Raw genomic sequence first — 26,674 nt, forward strand, 5'->3', positions numbered from 1 at the left:
TGAAGCCAGATAATCTAGACTTGAATTCTGGTATTACGGCTTGCTAGCTATGTCATTTTGATCAACTTATTTGTCTCAGCCTCAGTTTCTTGATCCATCTTCTTCACAAAGGTTTTGTGAGGGTTAATAAAAATGGTGTATACAGCAGCAAGCAGGCTACCTGGCACAAGATGAGAACATTCTACAGATATCATTAGTTCTCTTCCTTTAAAGTCTTCTATACAACCAAAACTTAGTGGCTTAACACAATAATTTAGTATTTCTTACATTTCTACAGGTTATCTGGGTAGTTTTTCTGCTTTAGTGGTATCAGCTAGAAGATTTTGGGATTGCTAGAAGATCTCAAATGGCCTCACTCATTTGGCTGGCATTTGGGGCTTGTCAGCTGGGATTGTTGGTTAAGGCACCTCAGTTCTTCCTTACATGGCCTTTCCATGTAGCTCAGGCATCTCAAGCATGATGGCTGGGTTCAAAGAGGGAGCATTTCAGGAACAGTAGGAAGTGGAAGTTGCCAATTCACTTAGAGGGTCTAGGTCCAGAAGACCTAGAATGTCACTTTACAGCCACTCTGGCTTCAAGGAAAAGGAAATAAACAGCCCTTTATGTGAAGAGTGGCAAGCATATACAAGTAGAAGTATTTGAGGAGACAGTCGCTACTACAGTCCACAGCCTGGCCACACAATTCACATGCCTCCCCCAAGCAAAATATACTCACCCCTTCTCAAAACCCCTAAAAGTCCCATACTACTGTGGCATCAGGTCCAAGTCCAGGATCTTATCAGCTAAATAAGGTCTAGGAGCAGTTGAAGCTCTTCTGGTGTGGTCTCTCAAGTGCAGCACTTGGGTTGCAAAGACCTGTGAACTAAAGACAAATTATCTGCCCCACATGCATCCAACAATACAATGGTGAAAAGAGGACAGAATAACCACAGTAGATACGTCCATTCAAAATGAGGGTCCAGCCCAGTGTCTCAGTGGTTAAGTTCACACACTCTGCTTCAGCGGCCCAGGTTCATGGGTTCAGAACCCTGAGCACAGACCTACACACCACTCATCAAGCCATGCTGTAGGGGCGTCCGACATACAAAATAGAGGAAGCTTGGCACAGATGTTAGCTCAGGGACAGTCTTCCTCAAGCAAAAAAACGGGGTGAGGGGAGAGGCAAGGTATGGGAGATACAGAGCAGTCACCAGACCGTAGTAATTGTGAAATTCAGCCAAGCACATATTGTCATTTCCTCCAACTCTGAGATCAGAGATGTCCTTTATTAAGGCCCATTTCTGCTTGCTGAAAGTAGTTCTCTCAGATTCTCTAGTCCCTTGGCTCTGCCCTGTTAGACATTCTTCCTTTCCCGTAAGAAATGGCCCATGTTTGCAGCTGATCAGCTTTCTCTGCTTGCTTCTTGCTCAGAAGATGTTGAGGGCTCAGAGGCCTCTTTCGTTTTTAACCTATCTCTATCCCTTCAGTCCATGCTCATATAATTCGTTTTTCAAGAAACTTTGTGGGCTTCCTGTGTATTGAATTATAATCTGCTCCATTAGATAAAAGCCACACCCACAAATCTCTTTGAGACAGACCCCTGTACCTCAGATTTAGAGTCAGGTGCTGTGGGACAATGCCCTTAAGATTCTCAGAAGCCCTTTTTTTAGCAGAGAAAATCTAAGAGGTGTGCACATACAATTCTTGGAAGCCCTATTGTCCAGCGGGCAGCAGCTTGGATTTGATGTTTGCCAGTAAAGTCGTAACTTGGACTCCATATTCGTATTTCACTATTGTAACTGAAAGAAACCAATTGATACTTGTGGCATTCTGCCAGCAGATCTCCTTAGCCATATTCACAAGTTCATTAAATGTGTTTTCTATCTTGCATGTTACCACGGTCAACAGTGTTGTCAGACTTTCCACCACTACGTAACAAGGGTTGCCTTTTCTCCAGGACAGTAACAGTTTTATCACTGCCCTTCCAGCTTCATTTACAGTTTCCTCAAGGCCCTTCTGGCCTTTACCCTCCAGCTGGGCCCAAAGCCAATGCCACGTGTGTTTTAGGTTTTTGTAACAATAGCACCGCGCTTCCAGATTTCAATTTCTGTCTTAGTTATCTATTGTTATATTAAAAAGTCCCAAAACTTAGTGGCTTAAAACAATAAAAATTTTATTACTTCTCATGATTCCTTGGTTTGTCAAGGGTTTAGCTGGGTGGTTCTGGTCTTCTTTGGGGGTTCTTGTGTGATTGCAGTCATAGTGGTTGGGTCTAGAGCATACAAGTACTTCTTTGCTCACATGTCTCATGCCTTAACGCTCTTCCTTGTGGCCTCTCTCTCCATATGATATCTCATCCTCCAGGGTCCCTCCACATGGCCTCTCTCCAGCAGTGTAGTCTGGACTTCTTACATGATGGGTCAGGGTTCCAAGGTATGGGAAATAAAGTGCCAGCTCCCTTGAGACCTGAACTTGGAAGTCCCAGAAAGTCACTTCTGCTGTGTTCTGTTGGGCAAAGCAAGCGACAGGACTGGCTCGGATTGAAAGAGGAAATAAATTCCATGTTATGGACTGAATCTTTGTGTCCCCTCAAAATTCGTTTGTTGAAATCTAATCCCCAATGTGACAGTATTAGGAGGTGGGGCCTTTGGGAGGTAACTAGGTCATGAGGATGGAGCCCTCAGGAATGGGATTAGTGCCCTTATAAGAAGAGGCCAGAGAGCTAGCTGGCTCTCTTTCTACCATGTGAGGATACAACAAAGTGGGTTGTCTACAGCCCAGAAGAGGGCTCCCACCAGAATCCGAACATGCTGACTCCCTGATCTTAGACTTCCAGCCTCCAGAACTGTGAAAAATAAATTTCTGTTGTTTAAGCCACCCAGTTTATGCTATTTTTGTTATAGCAGTGCAAGCTGATTAAGACACTCCACTTCTAAATATGAGGAACAAAATATGAGGAGCAGAATGTGCTCAGGGAGGAGAGGAATTCTTGGGGGCCAATTTTAGAGACTAGCTGTCACAACAGCTAAGTCTAGAGATGCCTTATTTGGGGTAAATTGCAGGAAGTCTGACTTCTGACTCCTCTCTTCTTATGTGTTGGTGCACTTAGGTATGGGAGTAGCCAGTCCCAACCTCAAACCCTGCTTCAGGTCATCAGGGAATGTTAGACCAGATATTAGAAGATTGCAAAGCTCCCTCTTCCTTTTTCTCTTTCCTTCCTTCCCTCTTTTTTTTTTTAAAGAGGCCATGAATGCATTTAACTGTCTTAGTCAAGAAGAAAATCTTGCCTCTAAGGCAAATTAACGATACCTCCTTTGACTCAGTCACCTACTTTGCTTGAATTATAAAATGTTATCTCCACCAATTACCATTTGGTTGGTTCCCCTAAAGCAGTATAAGAGAGTATGTCAAGCAGCATAATACTTATTACTGGTTGATTTTATTCCTGACTCTTTGATTTATGGTCTGTAGACCCAGATTCAACATTAAGGGTTTGACTTGTGTAGTGATAGTTTTCAAACTATGGGCATAAGTAAGAAATGTTTAATGTACATAGAAATTTTAAATTCAAATAAAAAGGAAATATGACCAACTGATTAAAAGATAAGTTTGACCTCACTTTTAAAAGTGTTAAATAACTTTATGGTTTAGTAGTGATAGACAAGTATAACAAGACACGATAACTAGGCATGGGGCATTAAATTGGAGTAAATGCTTTATTTCTATGTAGCATGCCCAAGGTGTCATATAGGCCTTATTTTAATCTCTAGTAGCTTTATTCACTTTGTTTACGGAGGTATAATTTACATACCATAAAATTCATCTTTTTAAGGTGTACAACTGTTTTTTAGTATATTCACAATGTGCTACTATCATAACCATCTAATTCTAGAACATTTTCATAACTCCAAAGGAAAACCCTATAACTATTAGTAGTCACTCCCCATTCTCCTGTCCCCCCAGCCCCTGGAAACCGCTACTCTATTTTCTGTCTCTATGGATTTGCCTGTTCTGGACATTTCAATAAACGAAATCATACAATATGTGGCTTTTTGTGTCTGGCTTCTTTCACTTAGCATAATGTTTTCAGGGTTCATTCATGCCGTAGCATGTATCAGTACTTCATTTTTTTATTGCCAAATTATAGTCAATTATATGGATATATTGCATTTTATGTATTCATTCATCAGCTAATAGGCAATTGAGTTGTTTTCACTTCTTGGCTATTATGAATAATGCTATGAACATTTGTGTACAACTTTACTTACTTTAAAGCTTCCTATAAAATATCCTAAATAAATAAGGTTAATGCTTTTTCTTTTTTTAGTTTTTACTTTAATATTATAGATGGTTTTTTGGAGAAGAAAGCTGTCTAAAAGAAAACTGATTTCTAGAGGGAGAAATTAGGGCAATAATGAATAGTTAGATAAAGTGTAGAGTGTGAAGTTGGAAATTACAGGTCCACTTTACTAATCAAACTCATAACCCCAGGAGAATGACAAGAACATAAAAGAGAATTCAAGCTGGTTTTCAGGGGTCGGGGGGATTTATATAACAAAACTTAAAAGTTCTCTTCTTTCAAGATTTACAGGAAGTATAAACCAAATAAAATTGCCTTATTATGAAGATTTAGGCAAAGAATTCTTTCTAGCTAGTTATTTAACATCGCAAGAAGCAGAGTTCTTACCTCTCCTGTCCTGTTTCTTGTTTGAAGGGTGTTTTTGTTTTTACATGTAATTAATGGTCCCCAGATGTACTTGCCCTTCAGAGCTCTATCTTTTCACTTTCATCTTCCTTAGGAAACAGAGGTTTCCAATATTTCCCCAAGCCCAAAGTTTAAAAAAAGGCCAAACAATAGAGCCATGTTGACAGCACTTTTAGGAAATTTTCCTTTTAGGTCTAATATCAAACTCTCTTATGTAATCTCAGCAAATATCTCTCCATTCATTAATACTGACTTCGAGAGCTTATCGCTACCTGAAACTATACCTCCTCTAAAATCTTTAATCAGAAACCTCATTTTTTTCACTACCACTCCCTATGCTCCTACATTTCCTTTGTCCTGCCTGTCATTAAACCTGCTCTTCAACCTTATCTCTACCTCGAGTGTCTTAGGTTATCATGCTTCTAGCCGCCTCCTGGTTCCTTTTCCTTCCCCTCACGCCTGGATCCCAAAATGTCATCTACTCTTTCACCAGCCTCCTCAATTCCCTCACCCTGGGACTTTGGCCTCATCAATTCTGTCAGCCGTCCAAACAGAAATCAACCCAGTTCAATTTCCCTGCTCCATGACTACGGTCCTGTGAGAGCGTTAGCTCTGCCAGGGTTTCAGCGTGGCTCACGACTTGTTTTATTCTCTTCCTGTTCACAGTGGCTACTCCAAACCTTTACTATTTTCAAGTCCCAGACTTTTATCCACCATTCTCTTGGCAGAAGCAAAAACAAAAACAGGCATCAGGCAGGGACTCCGTTAGTTCCCCCAATCTGTAAACTTATCTGGATCTTCCTTCATCCTTACATCTTTCCTCTTTTTTTTGTTGATTTCCTCCTCTGTGCCTTTTGTGCCCCTTTGGCTTCCTTCAAGACCTTATTCTGTCAACTTCCTCACTTATAGCTCGGGTTCTTCCACGCTGCCTCCTCTCTTACAGTCTCTACAGAGCACCCCAAAAACCTTGTCCTTCTAGCTTCCCCCATCTCTCTGGATTCACCCTTACCTTCATAATTAGTTTCCCTGCCTTCGAACACTTTCCGTCTCTACAATCCAATCCTCAATGCAGACAGAGCATTCAAAAACACAAATTTGGTGCCATTTCCATAAATTAAAATTTTCCGTGGCTCTTCACAGCCTCCAGGATAAAATCAAAACTGCTCAGCTTGGTAGACAAGACCCTTAGTCCTGTGAGCCCCATCTACTTCTCCACTCCATCTCTCCATTCCTCAAGAACACGTTATACTTTTGTTATGCAGACACTCAGTGAACATCATATGCTTTCATGTCTTCATGCCCTTGCCTAGAATGCTCTCTGTTATGGGCTGAATTGTGTCCCTTTCAAATTCTGATGTTGAAGTCCTAACCTCCAGTACCTCAGAATTGACTGTATTTGGAGAGAGTGCTTTGAGAGAGGTGATTAAGATGAAATGAGGTCATATGGGTGGTCCCACTAATCCAATATGACTGGAGACCATATAAGAAGAGGAGATCACGACACAGACACAGAAGGAAGACCATATGAAGACACAGAAAGATGGCCACCTACAAGCCAAGGAGAGAAGCCCTCAGAAGAAACCAACACTGCTGATGCCTTGATCTTAGACTCCCAGCCTCCAGAACTGTAAGGAAATAAATTTCTGTTATTTAAGCCACCCAGTCTGTGGCACTTTGTTATCGAAGCCCAAGCAAATTAATTCACTCCCTGTATGCTCCTCCCAGATCTCCTTCTAAATACCTACTATTTAGATGTGTTACCTCCTTCAAACTTTGTGAATCCCATCTCTCTAAGGCCCTTTTCCTATTAGGACACAGCCCCTCCTACCTTGAGCTCCATTCCTCCAGGGGGCCCTGCACTACCTACAGGCTCCATTACGTTATCACCCTCATCAGTTTTCAGGGTTTCATATCCCTCCATTGCTTCTTTAACACAGAAGCAGCACAAGTAGCATCTATATGTGTGTGATCAGACTCTCTCTGGACACCAGATAATAGGTGCAGATATTTCTTTTCCTGATAGGGGCACAAGTAGCCTTAGAAACCATCAAAATTCCACATCCATATGAAATTTTCTCAGGATCTGCTGGTAGACCAACAACTTGATGTGATCTGAAATACATTGTGTTGTAGGGATGTTCGTTCAAGAAGTTTCTGTTAATTTTAAAGATTCTTACCAAGTACAATTAATAACATTTTAAGAATTCTTAACATGAGCTTTTCAGATCTTACTTGTGGTATTTATGCCTCCCAAGTGTATTTTATTAGCATAGTGGTAAAGGACATGGAAGAGTTTTACAGAAGGAAACAGGTAGTTGTAGGGTGTTGCTTTTTAAAGACACCCCAAAATAAAGAGTAGTTCTTAAAGATGTGAAATAGGTTGTAACCTTTGCCAGTTCAGCTGGAGTTCTTACAAGACTGCAAAAGGCATTGTCCTTTAAAGATAGCATTTTCTGCAGTAATGATGGAGACAGAATCTGGCTGCATGCTATCCAAGGTCAGAAGAGTAGAGAGAAAGGAGCGATGACATGTGTCTGTAGCCTCACTCATTAGAGCCGGAAAGAGCATCTTAGACAGACAACAAAAGAGACTACAGGAAGAACACCTCTATCGTGATGAAGGCAGGCACCAGGAGAACCGTATGCTTGCCAAGCAGTTTGAGATTGGAGTCATCTCACTAAGGCTTTGCTTCCAGCACTTTTCAGGGTGGTTGTATGGCTTTCCAGCTGTCTTATGACTCAATTCTAACATTTTAAAGGAAATGAGAATTTGGTATACACTTCAGCTGCAGAATTTAATGGCAGAAATTGTATTTTGTAGGTAAGAAGATAACACCTCCAAAAGTCTAGTCTGTAAAAACAAACAAAAAAAGGCACCTCAGGGAATTATGAAGGAAGAGTTGCCACAGATAATAATGCATGGGAGACTCCATAGTGTCATATTCATTGCTGAAAACTGCTCTGGAACATTAAAGGAACCTTGGCTGGTGCCTTCTTCACAAATTGCTTAAGTTACTATCCTCCACTTCTAGTAAAAATTACAGTCTAGATCTAATCTGGTCCAGTTTGTTCTATGTCCTTGTCCATTTCCAACTTGGCCTTCTCCATCTTCTACCCCATATAAAGTGCAATATCATATAAGTGTAGAGGAGGACAGTGACTTGAGCAATAGGAGAAGTCATGGGCCAAGAAATGGGACAGCCTCCCTTATTGCTCCGGGGCTTTTGTACAGCAATGGAAATGGATATAGGACAGCACTCCTTCTTCCTTTAGTTTATCAACGTCAGATTTCTCCCTCTCCAGCCCTCTCTGGCTCTCACTCACCATCGGTAGATGGATAAGATAGCACCTTATCTCAGATGCTATGGATTACCACTTTCACCCCTAATTGCCAGAGGCATAGTAGCTAATTTTTAGGTGTAAGAGAAGGGAAGATATCTGGGGCAAAGGAACCAAACTGTGGTACAATCTACCAACCCTTCATGTGATCTTATGTTCTGCACATTTTCCTGTCCTGTTCATCATTTTATGTTGGGCCAGTGGAAAAGCCCATGGACTCCAAACCCGGGTTTGAAGTTTAAGCTTGCTGTATCCACTGTTCCCTTGCACTAGCTGCCCTAATTGCTGCCCTGTTTTAGGTTCCGAGTGGTTAGGAACAGCAGTCTCACGTCTGCCCTGCTCATCTTTGTTATTGTGACATTCAAACGAGTTGATGTATATGAAAGCTCTCTGTGAACTCTAAATTATTAGGCAAATATGAATGTCATTTTTATTATTATTGTTCTAAGTTTCGGATACACTGGAAAAAATGCCCTGCAATTCATTTGTTTCTTCACTCATTCGTTTATTTATTCACCAAAGTGTTGACCTTGGAGATACAGAGGTAAATAAATATATATATATATATAGCTATAATTTCTTCACTTTTACTTTGTCCAAAAAACTCTCTTTAACTACTTTCCGTAATTTATCTCATATAATTCTCACAAAAACTCTGTGAAGTAGATATTATTATCCCTATTTGCATATGAGGAACCTGTGGCTCCCATATAGCTCAAGATCTCCTAACTTTTAAGTGGCAGAGCTGGTTTTCAGCCCAGGCCTTTTAAAAAATATTTATTTTTATTGTGTAAAATATATGTAACATAAAATTACCATTTTACCCATTTTTAAGTGTACAATTCAGAGGCATTAAGAACATTCACATTGTTGTGCAACCATCGTCACCATCCATCTCTAGGACGTCGTTGTCACCCCAAACTGAAACTCCCTACCGACTTAATGCTAAGTCCCCGTTTCCTCCTCCCCCCAGCCCCTGATAACCACTATTCTACTTTCTGTCTCTAAGAATTTGACTATTCTAGGTACCTCATGTAAGTAGAATCATATAATACTTGTCTTTTTGTGTCTGGTTTATTTCACTTAGCATGTTTTCAAAATTCATCCATGTTGTAGTACACGACTTTCATTTTTTTTTGAGGCTGAAGAATAAGCCGTTGTATGTATACCATATTTTGTTTATCCATTCATTGCTTGATGGACATTTAACCCAGGTCTTTTGAATGATAAACTTCTTAACCGCTAAGCCAAGCCCAGTTGTTATTCTAATAGCTATTATGCTGTCAGAATATACTAAAAACTAAATTCTTGCCCTTAGAATTTTACTCTGGGTGATTCTAGGAATCATTTAATTTCCCCAACATGATTAGACATTAAATTTAATAGACTTTCCTTCCTAATGTAATAGTACCAACTCAGATTATCAAGGATGATAGAAAAAAATGTCTGGATGAACTGTGTCATTCTTTTATTTAATTATTTATTTGTTCGTTTGTTTATTGCAGTAACATTGGTTTGTAACATTATATAAACTTCAGGTGTACATCGTAATACATTTTGAATTCTGTATAGATTACATGATGTTCACCACCCAAAGACTAATTACAATCCATCACTACACTTATGTGCCTATAAACCCCTGTCGCTGTCCTTGCTGCCCCCTTCCCCTCTGGTAACCGCTAATCCAATATCTGTTGCTATGTGTTTGTTTGTCATGTTTTTATCTTTTACTTATGAGTGAGATCATATGGTATTTGACTTTCTCCCTCTGACTTATTTCTCTTAGCGTAATACCCTCGAGGTCCATCCATGTTGTCACAAATGGCCGGATTTCATCGTTTCTTATGGCTGAGTAGTATTCCACTGTGTATATACCACATCTTCTTTATCCATTCGTCCCTTGATGGGCACCTAGGTTGCTTCCAAGTCTTGGCTATTATGTATAATGCTGCAATGAACATAGGGGTGCATGAATCGTTATGCATTTGTATTTTCAAGTTCTTTGGATAAATACCCAGCAGTAGAATAGCTGGATCATATGGTAGATCTATTCTTAATTTTCTGAGGAAACGCCATACTGTTTTCCATAGTGGCTGCACCAGTTTACACTCCCACCAGAAATGTGTGAGGGTTCCCTTTTCTCCACATCCACTCCAACACTTATTGTTTCCTGTCTTGTTAATTATAGCCATTCTGACAGCTGTGAGGTGATATCTCATTGTAGTTTTGATTTGCATTTCCCTGATAGTTAATGATGTTGAACACATTTTCATGTGCCTGTTGGCCATCTGTATATCTTCTTTGGAGAAATCTCTGTTCAGACTGACCTTTTGGGCATTTTTTAATTGGGTTGTTAGCTTTTTGTTGTTGAGCTGTATGAGTTCTTTGTATATTTTGGATATTGACCCCTTATCTGATATACGCTTTGCAAATATCTTCTCCTGATTGTTAGGTTGTCTTTTCATTTTGTCGATGATTTCCTTTGCTGTGCAGAAGATTTTTAGTTTGCTGTAGTCCAATTTGTTTATTTTTTCTATTGTTTCCCTTGCCTAGTCAGACATGGTACTTGAATATATGCTGTTAAGACCAATGACAAAAAGCGTACTGCCTATCTTTTCTTCTAGAAGTTTCATGGTTTCAGATCTTATATTCAAGTCTCTAATATATTTTGAGTTGATTTTTGTGCATGGTGTAAGATAGTGGTCTACTTTCATTCTTTTGCATATGGCTGTCCAGTTTTCCCAACACCATTTATTGAAGAGACTTTCCTTTCTCCATTGTATGTTCTTCGCACCCTTATCGAAAATTAGCTTTCCATAGATGTGTGGGTTTATTTCTGGGCTTTTGATTCTGTTCTATTGATCTGTGTGTCTGTTTTGTGCCAGTACCATGCTGTTTTGGTTACTACAGCTTTGTAGTATATTTTGAAATCAGGGAGTGTCTTACCTCCAGCTTTGTTCTTTTTTCTCAGAATTCCTTTGGCTATTTAGGGTCTTTTGTTGTTCCATATAAATTTTAGGATTCTTTGTTCTGCTTCTGTGAAAAATGTTGTTGGAACCTTGATAGGGATTGCATTGAATCTATAGATTGCTTTAGGAAGTATGGACATTTTAATTATGTTAATTCTTTCGGTCCAAGAGCACAGAATATCTTTCCATTTCTTTGCATCATCTTCAATTTCTTTCAACAATGTTTTACAGTTTTCAGTGTACAGATCTTTAACCTTTATGGTTAAGTTTATTCCTAGGTATTTTATTCTTTTTGTTGCAATTGTAAATGAGATTGTATTCTTAATTTCTCTTTCTGCCACTTTGTTGTTAGTGGAATTGTGTCATTCTAAGATTAGAATTTATTTTGGAGAATTATTTTCTCATTTCAAAGTTAAAAATCTATTCTTTTAATTTATAGCAAAAATGACAGTTGGTTCTGATCTCCAATTCTAATCCAATACAGTAAGAAATTTTTTAAATTCAAAATAAGATAATCTAACGGTAGCATCTGAACTTAGCTTAGTGTGAGCTTACCAATATGGAGGGTTGCCTTGATCAAGTTTTGCCCTCTTGTTGTGTTTATCTATCCATAGGAGATCCTAACCCAGATGGCATTCCAATTATGATCTGGAAGACTCCTGACAGCGTCATCTAAAAAATTACACATTGGTTTTTCATAAATAAATCTTAATGTTTTTAAAACAGCTATATTGAGGTATAAATGACATACAATAAATTATATATATTTAAAGTGTACAACTTGACAAATTTTGACATATGTATACCCATTCATTGTTTTGCATGTGGATATCCAAACATTCCAGCACCATTTGTTGGAAAGATTGTCCGTTTTCCACTGAATTCCATTGTCAAAAAATCAGTTGTCTATCTACATGTAGGCCTATTTCTGGACTCTCTATTCTGTTTCATTGATCTATTTATCTTTGTGCCAACACATTTCACTATCTAGATTAATGAAGCTTTATGAAGTCTTGAAATTAGGGAAAGTAAGTCCTCCAACTTTGTTCTTTTCTTAGTTGTTTTGGCTATGCTTGGTTCATTGCATTTCCATATGAATTTTAGAACCAGTTGGTCAATTTCTATAAAACAGTCTGCTGAGTTTATGATAGGGAGTGCATTAAATTTATAGATCAATCTGGGGAGAGCTGACATCTTGACAATATTGAATCTTTAACCCCATGAACAATGTATCGCTCTCCTTTTATTTAGGTCTTCTTTTCTTTTTCTCAGCAATCCTATGTAGTTGTTAGTGTACAGGTCTTGCATGTCCTTAGTCAGAAAAGTATTTCATATTGTTGATGCTATTGTAAATTTTTTTTAAGAAATTGGATCTTTAAATTGTATCAATTCATCTTTTACTATAGAATCTTTGAATGTACTAGAACATGGCTGTCCGTTTTGAGTATGGAAATATTTTAATGTCAGGAATCTGTAAAAGTTACCATACTTCCAGTTCTGTTTCTGATTGACAAGGAGTAGAATGAGTAGTCTTGGTGGAAAGCCTTCATCCAAAAGGCTAAGCATTTCAGGCCTTATTTATGGTTACTCCTTCCCAACTACAAAGAAAACATGCTTCTCTGTCTAACTTTCTAATTAGGAAACTCATGAAAAATATATATTCCAGTTGGAATTTTGGAGCCAAGTTCTATTTTTCTGGTAAATGAAAACATTTCCAGCTTTCCGTCACAATCCTGGAAGGTGCTTAACAAATATTTGTTTTGAAGGATTGAATAGTTAGCATATGGGGCACAGAGGCTCTCTGGGAAAATGCTTTTTGCACTTGAAGGAGTCAGGATCTTTCATCTAAGCTCTGCCTGGGTTTTATAATTTCACTCAATTTATTTGTACTCACTACTTCGTATTTATTTCAAAGAACTTTTAAAACGAGACACACTTGAGGATGCTTAAATGTGGATGGGAAGGAGCCAGTAGAGATGGATTGGTTAAAGTTAAGAACAGGAAAAAGCAATAATGGTTTATGTGAGTCTCTGAGAACTCAGAGGAGAACAGAATCCAGAGGGCAGAGGGGGGGTTGGTCTTAACACGTAAGAAGGGTGGATGCCTCTTCCACTGAAGATGGAGGAATAGAGGTTATAGGGGCAGTGTAGGCTCTAGGTGTGTTGCCAAGACATTGAGGGAGTTCTGATCTAATGGCTCTCTGAGAGAGAGGGGTAGAGTGGTAAGGAAGGAGAACAGGAAAGTTTAACGGGGGAGCCTAGTAAAGAAAGATAGAACCATTTTCTAGATTGTCTCCTATTAATGATAAGTATATCTTTAAGCTACAAAATTATTCTGTTTTCTTCCCCTGCCCCACCCCTCACCCCTTAACAACCCCACCCCAAACTTTTGCCAAACCCTTGCTAGCACCATTGAGGATCCAGTGATGTCAGAGACCGTGAATGAAACAGAAATCTCACTTTTTAAGAAAAATATGTATCTCCATATGTTTATAAGCATTGCGATCATTGTGATGATTTCCTGTTAGGTTGTAAGATCACATAAATTAAGTGTTAGGAATCATTTTTGTTGCCATCATTTTAAGCACAAAGTTAATACCATAATTCCACTAGTAGTTCACAGTTTCAATAGTACTTTCTATCCTAATCTTTAGCTTTGAAACATAAAGATGAGAAATGGGTTCATTATCTAGACTCTCCCCTGCCAGTGGTAAATGTTTGATTACCACTGTTGTCAGCCGTAAAATTACTCTTATTTCATCTATTCTAAGATACATGTTTTTTCACATATTAATATCTCAGAAATTGAAATGTGTCACAATTGATGGCATCTTCCAATTATCATTAGAAGCATTTTTCCTTTTTTAAAAATACATCAAATCAGGGCCGGCCCCATGGCCGAGAGTTTAAGTTCATGTGCTCCACTTTGGTGGCACAGGGTTCACTGGTTCGGAACCTGGGTGCAGACCTAGCACCACTCAACAAGCCATGCTGTAGTGGCATCCCACATAGAAGAACTGGAATAACTTACAAGTAGGCTATACAGCTATGTATGGGGCTTTGGGGAGAAAACAAAAAAGAGGAAGATTGGCAACAGATATTAGCTCAGGGCCAATCTTCCTCACCAAAAAGAAAAAAAAAATACATCAAATAAAGATGTTTCTTATAACTGGTGGCATCACAGATTCCATGAAATAGCTGTCCTTTCTCTTCATTCCCCTGCTCCTTTCTAAGACCGACAGAAAAACAAAAAGATTTGATTGGATTTCTTTTAGGGACAGATGGTTAAGAATATTACCTATTCCAAACATATTTACATTTTGAAAAAGATGGTTGAGATAAGAGAATGAACCTATCCTATGGGAGTAAGGGAGATTTCTATCAGGGGAAAGGCCTTTGGGGACTCTCAGATTGATAGACTGTACCGTGTTGACAACTATCTGCAGCTCTGAGATGGCCGTGTCTTCGCCTCCGAAAAATTAGATAAACTTGTGCACAAAACGAGGTCTAGGCTTTTGTCTGTAGAATTACCCTAAATGCAACCACATAATTCTCTGGGGAGTTTCTGCCCAGTGTGTCCACCAAAGCAAAGAAGACAATTACATAAACGGTCTGGTTGAGGAGTTGTTAATCTCCAAAAATATCTTCTCATCAGGATACACTATCTCCTTCTCTGTCCAGAAACTCCAATACTCCAAGTAATAATGTAATAATTTTTTTAAAAGGAAAAACATGCCCAGAGGGTCTTATTTAAAAGATGTGCATTTTCTGAAGGAAAGGGATAGAGGCTTGAAGCAATATTTCTCAAATGGTGTTCTCTAGCCAACTGCATCAGAATCACCTGGGAAGCTCGTTAACATACAGATTCATAGGCCCTGTGTGAGGGGATGAGCCACAGAAAATAGCCTTTTTAACAAGCTGATTCATATGTGTGTTGAAATTAAAGATTTTAGACCTCTTTAAAGAAGTTCATTCTCTTATAGGAAGTTTTGCACAGAACCTGGCATATAAATATCAATAATAAGCGTTTGGGGCTTGTGTTAATTATCTATTGCTACAGAGTAAATCATCCCCAAATTTTGCAGCTCAAACAACAAACATTTATTATCTCACAGTGTCTGTGGGTCAGGAATTTGGAAGAGGTTTAGCTGAAGGATTCTGGCTCAGGGCCCTTCCTGAGGCTGCTTCAAGATGTCTGCTTGACCACAGCCATCTGAAGGCTGATGGGGACTAGAGGATGGCTCACTCACTTGGTTCTTGACTGAAGGCCTCAGTTATTCTTGTGGGCTGTTGTCTGGAACCTTCTGTTCCTCACCAGATGGGCCTCTCCATAGGATGGCTTGAGTGCCCTCTTGAAATTATCTCACAAGATGGCCACTGCTTTGCCCAGAGTGAGTGATTCAGGCAACAGGGCAAGGAGGAAGCCTCAATGCCCTCTATGACCTGGTCTCCAGCGTCATGCCCTTTGTTTTCATCATATTCTGTTTGTCACTAAGGCCAGTACCCCATCAAGAGGAGGGGAATTAAGCCAGCTCTTGAAGAGAAGAGTACCAAAGAATCTGTGGATTATTTTTAAATTACCACAATGCTGGCTTTATTTCCTTACGGCGGTGCGGAGAGCAAAGCTTTGTAAACGGGCGCCTTAATTTAAGTTCCCCAGCAACACCCACAACTTCCCACCCATCTTTTTGGGGGAGAGTGATGAAGAACCCAACCCTGTTTTTGCCAGACACAACTAGTTTTTCTAATTGTGATGGAAAGTGGACCTCTTCCTTCCCCTGCAAACAGGCTTGTTTCAGCTAGTGGTTAGAAAAGCTCAATAACCTGCAATCATAAATGTTATAGAGCCATAGGAAGAGAGAAAAAGCCTGAAGTGGGTGTTATTTTCACTCTCTGTGGTACCACATTGCAGTAGAAATGCCAGGAAGAATCGCCACAGCTATGTTGCTACACAGCCCCCGGACCTGTCTACCTGGAGATCAGTACTCCATAAAACTAAGGGGAAGGGATAATTTGCCTTTCAATAACAAATCCTTCATTTTATAAAAATGTGGACTATAACTTTCCTCTAAGTAGCCAGTGCTATTAACACACTTAAACTATTTATTTTAAGGAATTCTTTTTTTTTCTTTTCTGAGGAAGATTCACCCTGAGCTAACATGTGTTGCCAATCTTCCTCTTTTTTTTTTTTTTTGCTTGAGGAAGATTAGTGCTGAGTAACATCTGTGCCAATCTTCGTCCACTTTGTATGTGGGTTGCTGCCGCCATAACATGGCTGACAAGTAGTGTGGATCTGCACCCAGGATCTGAACCCACGACCCAGACCGCCAAAACAAAGCATGTGAACTTAATGACTACACCCTGGGGCCAGCTCCTTAAACTACTTATTTTAAAATTTGATTTACAGGGATGCATGAGAGAGACATTTGCAGAACTCTAGGAGCCTGTCAAAGATATATAGCTTCCGAAAGCGTCTAGTTTACAACCAGCAATTAATTTAAGCAGTGGAAGGACCGGGCTGAACCCAGGGCTGCCTTAGCTGACAGTCTGAAGGGAAATTGAGTGCAGTATAAGACGGAATCAAATTCTGATCTTGGTTCGAATGCCGATTGTCTGTTTTATCACAGACATTCGATATTGACACAGCACAGGCTATTGCGTCTCAATAAAATCTATTCTTCGCTTTCTTTTACCTCATCTGCAGACTGTTGACATTTTCTTTTATTTCAACATTGATGTTTTTCTTTTACGTTGGAAATTTTAGCACTGATGTTGTAATTGCTTATCACACAGCTGGCCCTGTTATGATGTTCTTGTGAATGTCCCTTCATTTTCCTGATGGTCCTGTGATCCAATCTACAATCCATTTAAAAACAAAACATTCATGTGCCATTTTATGCTGTGGCTCTTTTGGAGTTCCATTTCAGCTTCATTAATATTGATGCTGTCTGTCTCCTTGCTTATTTCAGAAGATTCTTTGAAATTAATCTTCAGAATTTGCTGCGATTTGTTGCTGTTTTGTGCGTCAGCCTCAGTACAGCTTGTCTCTCGTTAATTTTGTTTCTCTTTATTTTTACGCGTCTGCTATGACTGTTCTCCTACTTGTACTACTGGTGTGTGTCAGGTCCTTTATGGAATCCTGGTTTCGCCTCTGCCTTTCACTGTGATTTTCCATCATTAGGGACCTCTTGAATAAAAATGTAGCCCTTGTTTCTGACAGAGTCGATGTTCCTTTTCTTTTCTTTCTGTGTGATTTTCCATCATTATGGTTCTTAAATTTCTTGAATAATGATATATACTATGAACAAATGGACAGAGCAGTAATGGCTTCATCAGTGTTTTCTAAAATGTATCTGCAGCTTTTAGAGCACACAGTGCCACAGCAAAATCTGTCCTGTGTATGTAAAAGAATTTTTAAAATAGATTTTGTGGTCTGTTGGTGACAACGCTGTGGTGCATTAATAATTCACATTCTTGCTTACAGCATCTGCTTGTTAGAATGCCAGTTCCACAGCATCCAGGTTGGAGAGTAGCAGTAGGTCTGGATATCTTTGAGGAATATAGGTGCATTGCCATATCTGCTTTTTTTTTTTCTATAACATTTTCAAAGGCAGCCAATATTTTCTTGAACAGAAATGGTAAGTTGGGAATGGGACTAATTTAAAAAATGAGATAGATGAAATCAAACATCACTCATTTGAGATATTTTGTCATCTCATTGACCACTTATGAATAAAATAACTCCGTATTTCTAGTTAAAAACAGGCAAGGGAACACTATGGGTGATAGAAGGACAGGATTCAAATTTAACAACTGTAATTGACTGAAGCCAAGTCAATAAATGTCATGAAGTAAGAGGGTGAAACTGAAAATATTGGCTGTCCAATCAGTGCTATAAAAACACAGAGAGAGGGGCCGGTGGTGTAGTAGTTTAGTTCACACACTCCGCTTCAGTGGCCAATTGTTCACAGGTTCAGATCCCAGCCATAGACCTACACATTGCTCATCAAGCCATGCTGTGGTGGCATCCCACATACAAAAAATAGAGGCATATTGGCACAGATGTTAGCTCAGAGACATTTTCCTCAAGCAAAAAGAGGAAGATTGGCAACAGATGTTAGCTCAGGGCCAATCTTCCTCACCAAAAAATAAAAGCAAGAGAAAGTAATGCTAAAATAAGACATATAAAATATACTATTCACTATTGGTTAAAAAACTATGCTTGCTTCATGTTCAGAATATCAATTACCAACTAGGTAATTCAAAATCAGCTCAAGCAGTTTTCTCTTTGAAAATGCCCTGTAAGAAACTACCCAAGACCTATAGAGCACTGGTATTTCACACTTTTACAAATCTATGATGATCAAATGATTTTGAAGTTAAACAATAGAAATTTAGTGGTTTCCCTTAGAGGAAAATCAGTGTAACTTGGGCATGAACCTAGAAATCAGAAATTCTGTGTCCTCAGTTTATTGTTAATGCTGTATTTCATTAGAATTTTATCAGTTCCTTTATCAATACTTTTCATGTTTTTAAATAGAAGCAAAAAATGCCAAGAAAATGGAATAGATACCCACGTGCAAAAGAATGAATTTGGAGCCTTATCTCACGCAATATTAAAAAATTAATTAAAAATGGATCAAAAGACCTAAATGCAAGAGCTAAAACTATGAAACTCTGAAGAAATCATAGGGGTAAATCTTTATGATATTTGAGTAGGCAATAGTTCCTTAGATATGACACATAAAGCACAAGCAACCAAGGAAAAAATAAGTAAATTAGATTTCATCAAAATTAAAAATCTGTGTTCTTCAAAGAACACTATCAAGAAAGCGAAAAGAGCCCACAGAATAAGAGAGAGTATTTATAAATCATTTATCTAATAAGGGTCTTGTATCCAGAATATATAAAGAACTCTTACAGCTCAATAATAAAAAGACAACCCAAATAAAAAATGGGCAAATGATTTGAATAGACATTTCTCCAAATAAGATATACAAATGGCTAATAAGCACATGAACAATGCTCACTCAACATCATTAGCCATTAGGAAAATACAAATCAAGACCAAAATGTGATACCACTTCACACCCACTAGGATGGCTATACTGAAAAAGACGGGCAATAACAAGTAAAGACAAAGATGTGGAAAAATTGGAACCTTCATACATTGATGGTAAGAATGTAAAATAGCACAGCCACTTTGGAAAATAATCCGGCAATTCCTCAAACAGTTAAACATAGAGTTACCCTATGACTCAACTCCACTCCTAGGTATTTACCTAAGAGAATTGAAAACATGTTTTCATATAAAAATTTGTACATGAATATTCATAGCAGCATTTTTCATAATAGCAAAAAAGTAGAAATAACCCCAATGTCCCTGAACTGATGAATGGATAAACAAAATGTGGTATATTTATACAATGGAATATTATTCAGCTATAAAAAGGAATGAAGTATTGATTCATGCTAAAACATGCATGAACCTTGAAAACATTTCGCTAAGTGAAAGAAGGCAGACATAAAAGGCCACATATTATATGGTTCCATTTAAACAAAATATCCAGAATAGACAAATTTATAGAGATAGAAAGTAGATTAGTGTTTGCCAGGGGCTGAGGGCATGAGGGAATGGGAAGTTACTGCGAATGGGTGTAGGGTTTCTTTTTTTGGAGTGATAAAAATGTTCTGTTGGAAAACAGTATGGAGATTCCTCAAAAAATTAAGAACAGATCTACCATACGATCCAGCTATTCCACTGCTGGGTATTTATCCAAAGAACTTGAAAACACAAAGGCATAAAGATACATGCAGCCCCAGGTTCCTTGCAGCATTATTCACAGTAGCCAAGACTTGGAAGCATCCTAGGTGCCCATCAAGGGGCAAATGGATTAAAAAGATGTGGTATATATACACAATGGAATACTGCTCAGCCATAAGAAACGATGAAATCCGGTCATTTGTGACAACATCGATGAACCTTGAGGGTATTATCCTAAGTAAAATAAGTCAGAGGGAGAAAGTCAAATACCATATGATCTCACTCATAAGTAGAAGATAAAAACAATGACAAACAAACACAGAAACAAAGATTGGATTGGTAGTTACCAGAGGGCAAGTGGGGAGGGAGGAGGGAGAAAGGGGTGATTAGGCACATGTGTGTGGTGAAGGATTGTAATTAGTCTTTGGGTGGTGAACATGATATAGTCTACATAGAAAATGAAATATACAACGATGTATACCTGAAAAACAAAAATGTTCTGTAATTACATAGTGGTGATGGTCGCACAATCTTGTGAATATTCTAAAAACCACTGAATTGTACACTTTAGAAGGATGAACTTTATGATTTTTCTTTTTGAATTATGTCTGAATTTTCTTTTTAAGGAGAAGAAGAAAAAAATGCCTGGAAAATGAATTTATCAAGCAGAGTAGTATGAGAACTGAAATACTCTATTAATATTAATAACATGGACTTTTAACTTAAGTATTGAATAGAGGTGGTTGTTTAAACCTGGAAAAATTAACAGAATTGGGCATTGACTGTAAGTCAATATTAAAGGCAACATTTACATTATCCTGTGATGATAACATTCTGGAAAAAATTTAATTTGCAAACATCTGGATGTTGGACATTACATTGTTGACATTTCATCGGGATATTTTGATATGGAGACCTTAATCTCTTTTCCAACAGGATCCACTATTTGGTTCATCTTTGAACCTACTTTTCAAGTACTATATATTCAATACATATTTGTGGAGTTATAAGTATTGATATAGTCATTGTCTCATCTGCATAATACTGACCTCTAACTACCACTCAAAGCAAGAAATTCTGGAAAAGAAATTTTCACTTCTGAACCTGGAATCTAATGATGCCACAATAGCATTGAATGTTAAAATATATTTCAGTTAAACTAAAAAAAATTCGCTAAGTTCTGATGGGATATGAAGAAAGATGTTTACCTGAAGTAATTACTCCTAACTCACTTTTTGAGAATTCTTGGATCTAAATCATGTCATAAATCAGACATAAGGAATCAGAAAATGGCTAATGCTCCCAGTTCCTGGTCCTTTGAAGTCCCCAGAAATGCTCTCAATTCAATGTTACATTCCTCTCTTCCTGCTCCCAACAGACAAGGCCATCCAATTAGCAGAATAGTTTCTGGTGAGCAGCTGAATTCTAGGGTTATCATCTGGGCTCATGGATCTTGGAATAAAGTGACAGATTCCTGATGGAGGTACATCCAACCATCCTAGCTGTTTGCTCCCCATCCTCCCCACCCCATGACATCCTCCCTTGCTGTGTCTCACCACTGAGTCTGAAAGGCTGAAAGTGAGTTCCATGTTGGTCTGGTAATCTTACCACCCTTTTTTGTTTCCATTATGACTTATGTATCACCTTTCGGCCACACAGACTCATTCCTTGAGGGAGCAATGAATGAGGAAAGTCAACGCTATTGTGATTTACACAATGCTGATCCTTTCATCTGCCCCAAAATAGGCTGCAGAAGGCCAGCAGTAAATTGCCATCCTGGGCATCACTTCAAAGGAGATGGGATATATTTCTGGGCGCACCGTCAGAAATTTAGCCAAATTAATTTGTAGTATTCACCCATCATCAAATGGATCTTCTGGAATCACAGGCCTCCTGGATACAATCTTTGCGACAGCAGATATAGCGAGCGTGCAGGGAGCAATATATCTTCATTATTCTTTAAAAGAAAAGGCCTGCTGGCACAGGAAGGGCTGTGGAACAGCTGTTTTCTCTTCAGTGCTACATATAAAAGAATCCTATATGTAAAACACCTGTAGAGCACAGATTATCTAATATGTTTACTGTAAGTCCACTGCCCAGTATATTGCTTATCCCATCGTGAGCCAGAGCAAACATTTATGACAAATGAAAGCCTACCATTTGTAGACCTGGAATCAGAACACCACTGAACACATTTGGTAGGGCGGGAAAGCCTGCCTCTTTTTTCTTTAATGTTAACCCGTGGAGAGTGAATTAATTCTCTCCAACCAACAGAATAAAGCCATGTTGGGAACCGGTTCAGGTTGGTATATTCTGTCCTTCCTAGAAATTTCAAGGGCACAAGAACGGTTTCTTAAACTGCTTAAGAATATAGGTAGTTTTACCTAGACCAAGCAAGACTACATTAACCCTGTAAGGGACGAAAGCCAAGAATTAAAGCATCTAGTGAAAGAGGACAGAAAGATAACCCAGGCTTCCCGAAGGAGGCAGGTCCCAGCTCATTTTTATTCTTTCTGATGCACAAGCGAGGAGAAAGTACCAAAAAGGAGCAAAATATCTGAGTGTTTTGAGCAGAGGTCCATGTCAACTCATTGTATGAAAGCAAGGAGAAGAAAATGCATGTCTTTAATCACAGTGACCCTGCCCATGGGGAATTGTGATCTAATAAGTTTCTTGAAGTCTGACCAGAGAATCAACTCCTCCTGCCTGGAGAAAGGGGCATGAGATTTCCCTGTCCCTTTTTATAGTTTACAGAACACAAATTTCTTATCTAAGAAACTAGCTTTCAGCTCCAAATTGGCTTCAGCTGACACAGCCGCCCCTTCCATGCCTCGCTCCTGCCCAGTCTGAGTTAGATACTTGGTGAACCTGCTCAGACTGCTGGCCTGAGCGTACCTGGGCAGGCACCAGCACCAGAACTGACAGAATTCTCCGTCTCTTGCAAAAGCCGTTTGCTGGTTCTTATCACAGATTGTAGGCCCAAAACCCTCGCCAGTGCCACCACCATTTTGCCTCTCGAGTTCCGCCTTTTCCTAATTCCGTAGAGACAGAAGGGAACGCATTCCCTCTCTGGTTTCAAAGTCCCTTGGAAGAATCCTGCATTGATCAGCTACTCATTTCTTTCACATTGATGAAGATGGAGCTTTACGCTTGACCCTTTTTCTCAGTCCCTTTTGGGATTTCTGAAGTCCTTTTGCTGGTAAACTGTGAAGGCTTTTAAGGAACTTTGGCTTCTTCGGCAATTTCATTCATCTTGCTCTTCGTAGCATGTGTTCCATCTTATGTCAGCATCCCATTGGGGACAAGCAGAAGAATTTCTGATCCTTCAAATTCGAAGTTTATGCCTCTCTGTGGGATCATCCACTCAGTTGCTGGTTTTTATCTTTTAGAAACCTTGAACTCCTCACTCAGGTGCCTGGCAAAAATGAGAGGCAAGTTCTAAACGTGGTGACTAATCTCACCTTTGCATACTCTGTCAGATCTGCTAATTACCAAGTATCTCTTTGATGACTCATCTCATCCAATAATAATGACAATTTTCTCTCTAAAGGTGGGGTGTGTGTGCGAGATAATTCTCTCACATACACTAATAGAGAACTTTCAGCAATCATATCAAGGAGACCACCATATTGTAATAGAAACAGAAAAATAGGGTGGCATCGAGCAACAGACAAAAATTAAGATCTTTGAAATTGTGGTAGAGCTCAATTTCTTTCAAAAAGATATAAACTCAGACCCCATCCCAAAATTCTTGAATTACAAATGAAGACTTACAAAATTTGTATAGTAGCAGAGCTCTTTAAAAACAGTTCCCTGCCCAGGACATGTGCGTGGCATCAGGATAACCAGCCCGCTCCCATATGATGAGCCAAAGCAGAGGTTTGGGGATGGTTACAGACAGAAGAATTGCTAGAAGGATATACACTGACATTCAGCTTCAAACAATGTAGCATCTCAATGGAATACTGGAGAAAATCAATGACAGCTTTTCTCAAGAGAAGATTTTGAGCAGGGGGCAAGTTTTAAAGGATGAGTTACAAATAGTAATAGGGACTGCGAATGGTGGTGACTGCCATGCATTTTTAAAAGAACTTGTAAGCCAAACGTGGGAAGAAATGCTTTGGAGCACTGCTGTTAGAGAGAATAGTCACTACCTTTGGTGTAACTAGTTAGTGACTGGTTTTGTTAAGGAGACTTCCCCCCTCTCATCTTTCCACCCCAAAACACAATAGCACTGAGTAGCAGTCGTTTGTATTTCACTATGAGTTTCATGATTCTTAAATCGGAAGTGCAGTGATAGAATTTGCAAGGATGTAACATAAACCATTAGGTTGGTCTTATTTGAACGATCAGAGCAGGACAGTCTGTTGAATTATTTCTTCATTAGTTACATCCCTTTTAATAGCTTTGGAAGATTGGGTTATTGTTCTCAATTATTCACTACACTTCTTGTGAGAAAAGTATATATCCTACACATTTCCGTGTCACTTGCAGTCCCTTCCTATAGGAAGTGTGTACTTCCCTACTCCATTAACATTAGGTTTACCCATGTCATTAGCTTTGGCCAATGAAATGTGAGATGCCATTGATGTGTACCGTCTAAATAGAAGCTTAAGAGCATCTGCATGATTCAGCCATTACATTCTTTTCTCTCTGCCACAATATGAGTGTCCTAAATAGGTATTGCTCCTTCAGCCTGGATCCTGAAATGAACACACATTGAGCAGAGCCACAGCTGACATGTTCCATTAGTGAGAAAGACACCTTTGTTGTTGTGAGCCGTTGAGATTTGTGGATCTTTCTGCAATATAAATTAGCAAAAGCTCACTCATACAGTAACCGTGCATATTAACACAGTAGCTATCTATTAACACTATTTGTCAGCTATGCAATATATATATTCTAGATGAAGTGCTAGAGTGCAAATAGATTGGATATGAACATGCCTCACAAAGAAATGTAATTGAAGTTAATTTTAATTTTCTTTTTTTTTAAGATTGCATTATCTTTTTTTTTGAAGAAGAAGAAGATTAGCCCTGACCTAACATCTGCTGCCAATCCTCCTGTGTTTTGCTGAGGAAGAATGGCCTGAGCTAACATCCGTGCCTATCTTCCTCCACTTTATATGTGGGACGCCTGCCATGGCATGGCTTGATAAGCAGTGCATAGGTCTGCACCGGCGATGCGAACCCGCCAACCCCAGGCCGCTGAAGCAGAACGTGCGCACTTAACCGCTGCACCGCTGGGCCAGCCCCTAATCTTAATTTTCTATCTAGGACTTTTTCACTTATTTGGAAGGTTGATTGCAGGTTGTAGAGTATAAAATATCCAGCTTCTCCATGTTCATTAAAAATTTTTTCATTGTACTCAGTCAAATTAAGACTATCAGCCAAACATCGCTCCAAATGAAAACCATGTGCTAACTTTTAAGGGAATCCTCATTTTTGGTCAAAACATTACTAATTCCCAGAGTACTATGTAGAGTGAGAAATTAATTTGCATTTATGAGTTTGAGTAAACAATTCAGTTGATCTCCAACATTCCAAACAGTATTAGAAGCAAAACCATATATTAAAACAGAGCACAAAAGGACTAAGAACCAGACAACTTTCTATGGGTTTTTATAGCTAAGGAAATTCCAGACCATAGCTAATTTTTCCTCAGCTGACTTTTATCCTGAGAACCCAATTTTTACAATTTCTAAGCTTGACATCTCTAAGGCCAAATACTGCAGCCTCGATTTTTGAAGAAAGAAATTATTTCAAGTTCTTTAACTACACAATGTCAAAATGATTGGTCAAATCAATGAAAATATTAGGCAAATCTGTTGTTTGATGCAGTGTTGGCACAAAGTAAGCCCAGTGACTGGTAATTTAGGCTACATTCTTTATTTCTGGCTTTGGGCTGATATTTAGAAATATCTTTGCCTCACTGTGGTTATAAAGATATTTCCCATTTTCTTCTGGGCTCTTATATTGGAGGACAAATAAAAGGACTTTGGGAAGTATACCCAGGCCTTTCTAGAGGGTGGCTATCTGCCCATTAGCTTCACTTGGGGCAGCAGCACCACTAAGCCATGCTGGGCTTTGCCATCTGAGTATTCTAGTAGCCATGTCCTCCTGGCTTGAGGAAGGCCAGTTGGCTGGTCTGTTTCCTGCCTTGTACCCTTAAAAGGAATCTTCCTGAATGACTGTTCCCCAATCCCAACATACCTATCTAGGCCAGGCCTACCTGCAAAGCCTGCTGTCCTGGTGGCTTGGGGGCCCAGCGGAGGGCAAGTTCAAAGAGAGAGTCCAACAGTGACTGTTGGACTGTGATTTCATTGCTCATGAAATCCAGACCAAATGCTTGTCCAAATCAGTCTACACCTTCATTTCTTTTTCTTTTCTTTAGGAAAGAAAATACTGGCTTTATGCTTACCAGATTGGAGAGCTTGACTCAGCTTCTAGGCCAGACAGGTTTTCTAATACTTCTACTAAGTTTAACACACCAGTCAGTCCCAAATAGAGCTCCTGCTTAACCCTACTTAGCCTCCCCTCCAAGCAAACCAGCTCTTTGTCCTATTGTCATCATGCATTTTACTTCTACATATGTTGTAAACCCCACAGATTATTTTGTTGTTCTTGTTTAAACAACTATCTTTTTGAAAGATTGAAACAAACCAGAAAAAATCTGGCACATTTACCTACATAATTACCATTTGCAATGTTCTTTATTCCTTTTGGTCGGTCCATATTTCCAACTGACCATATTTTCCTTCTGCCTAAAAGATTTTCTTTAACCTTTTTTGTAATGTGGATATGCTGGTGATGAATTCTTCCAGCTTTTTTGTTTTGTTTTTTGGAGTTTTTTTGGTGAGGAAGATTGGCTCTGAGCTAACATCGGTTGCCAATCTTCCTCTTTTTGTTTGAGGCAGATTG

Source organism: Equus caballus, chromosome 18, assembly GCF_041296265.1.
Source record: "Equus caballus isolate H_3958 breed thoroughbred chromosome 18, TB-T2T, whole genome shotgun sequence".
NCBI lineage: Eukaryota > Metazoa > Chordata > Mammalia > Perissodactyla > Equidae > Equus > Equus caballus.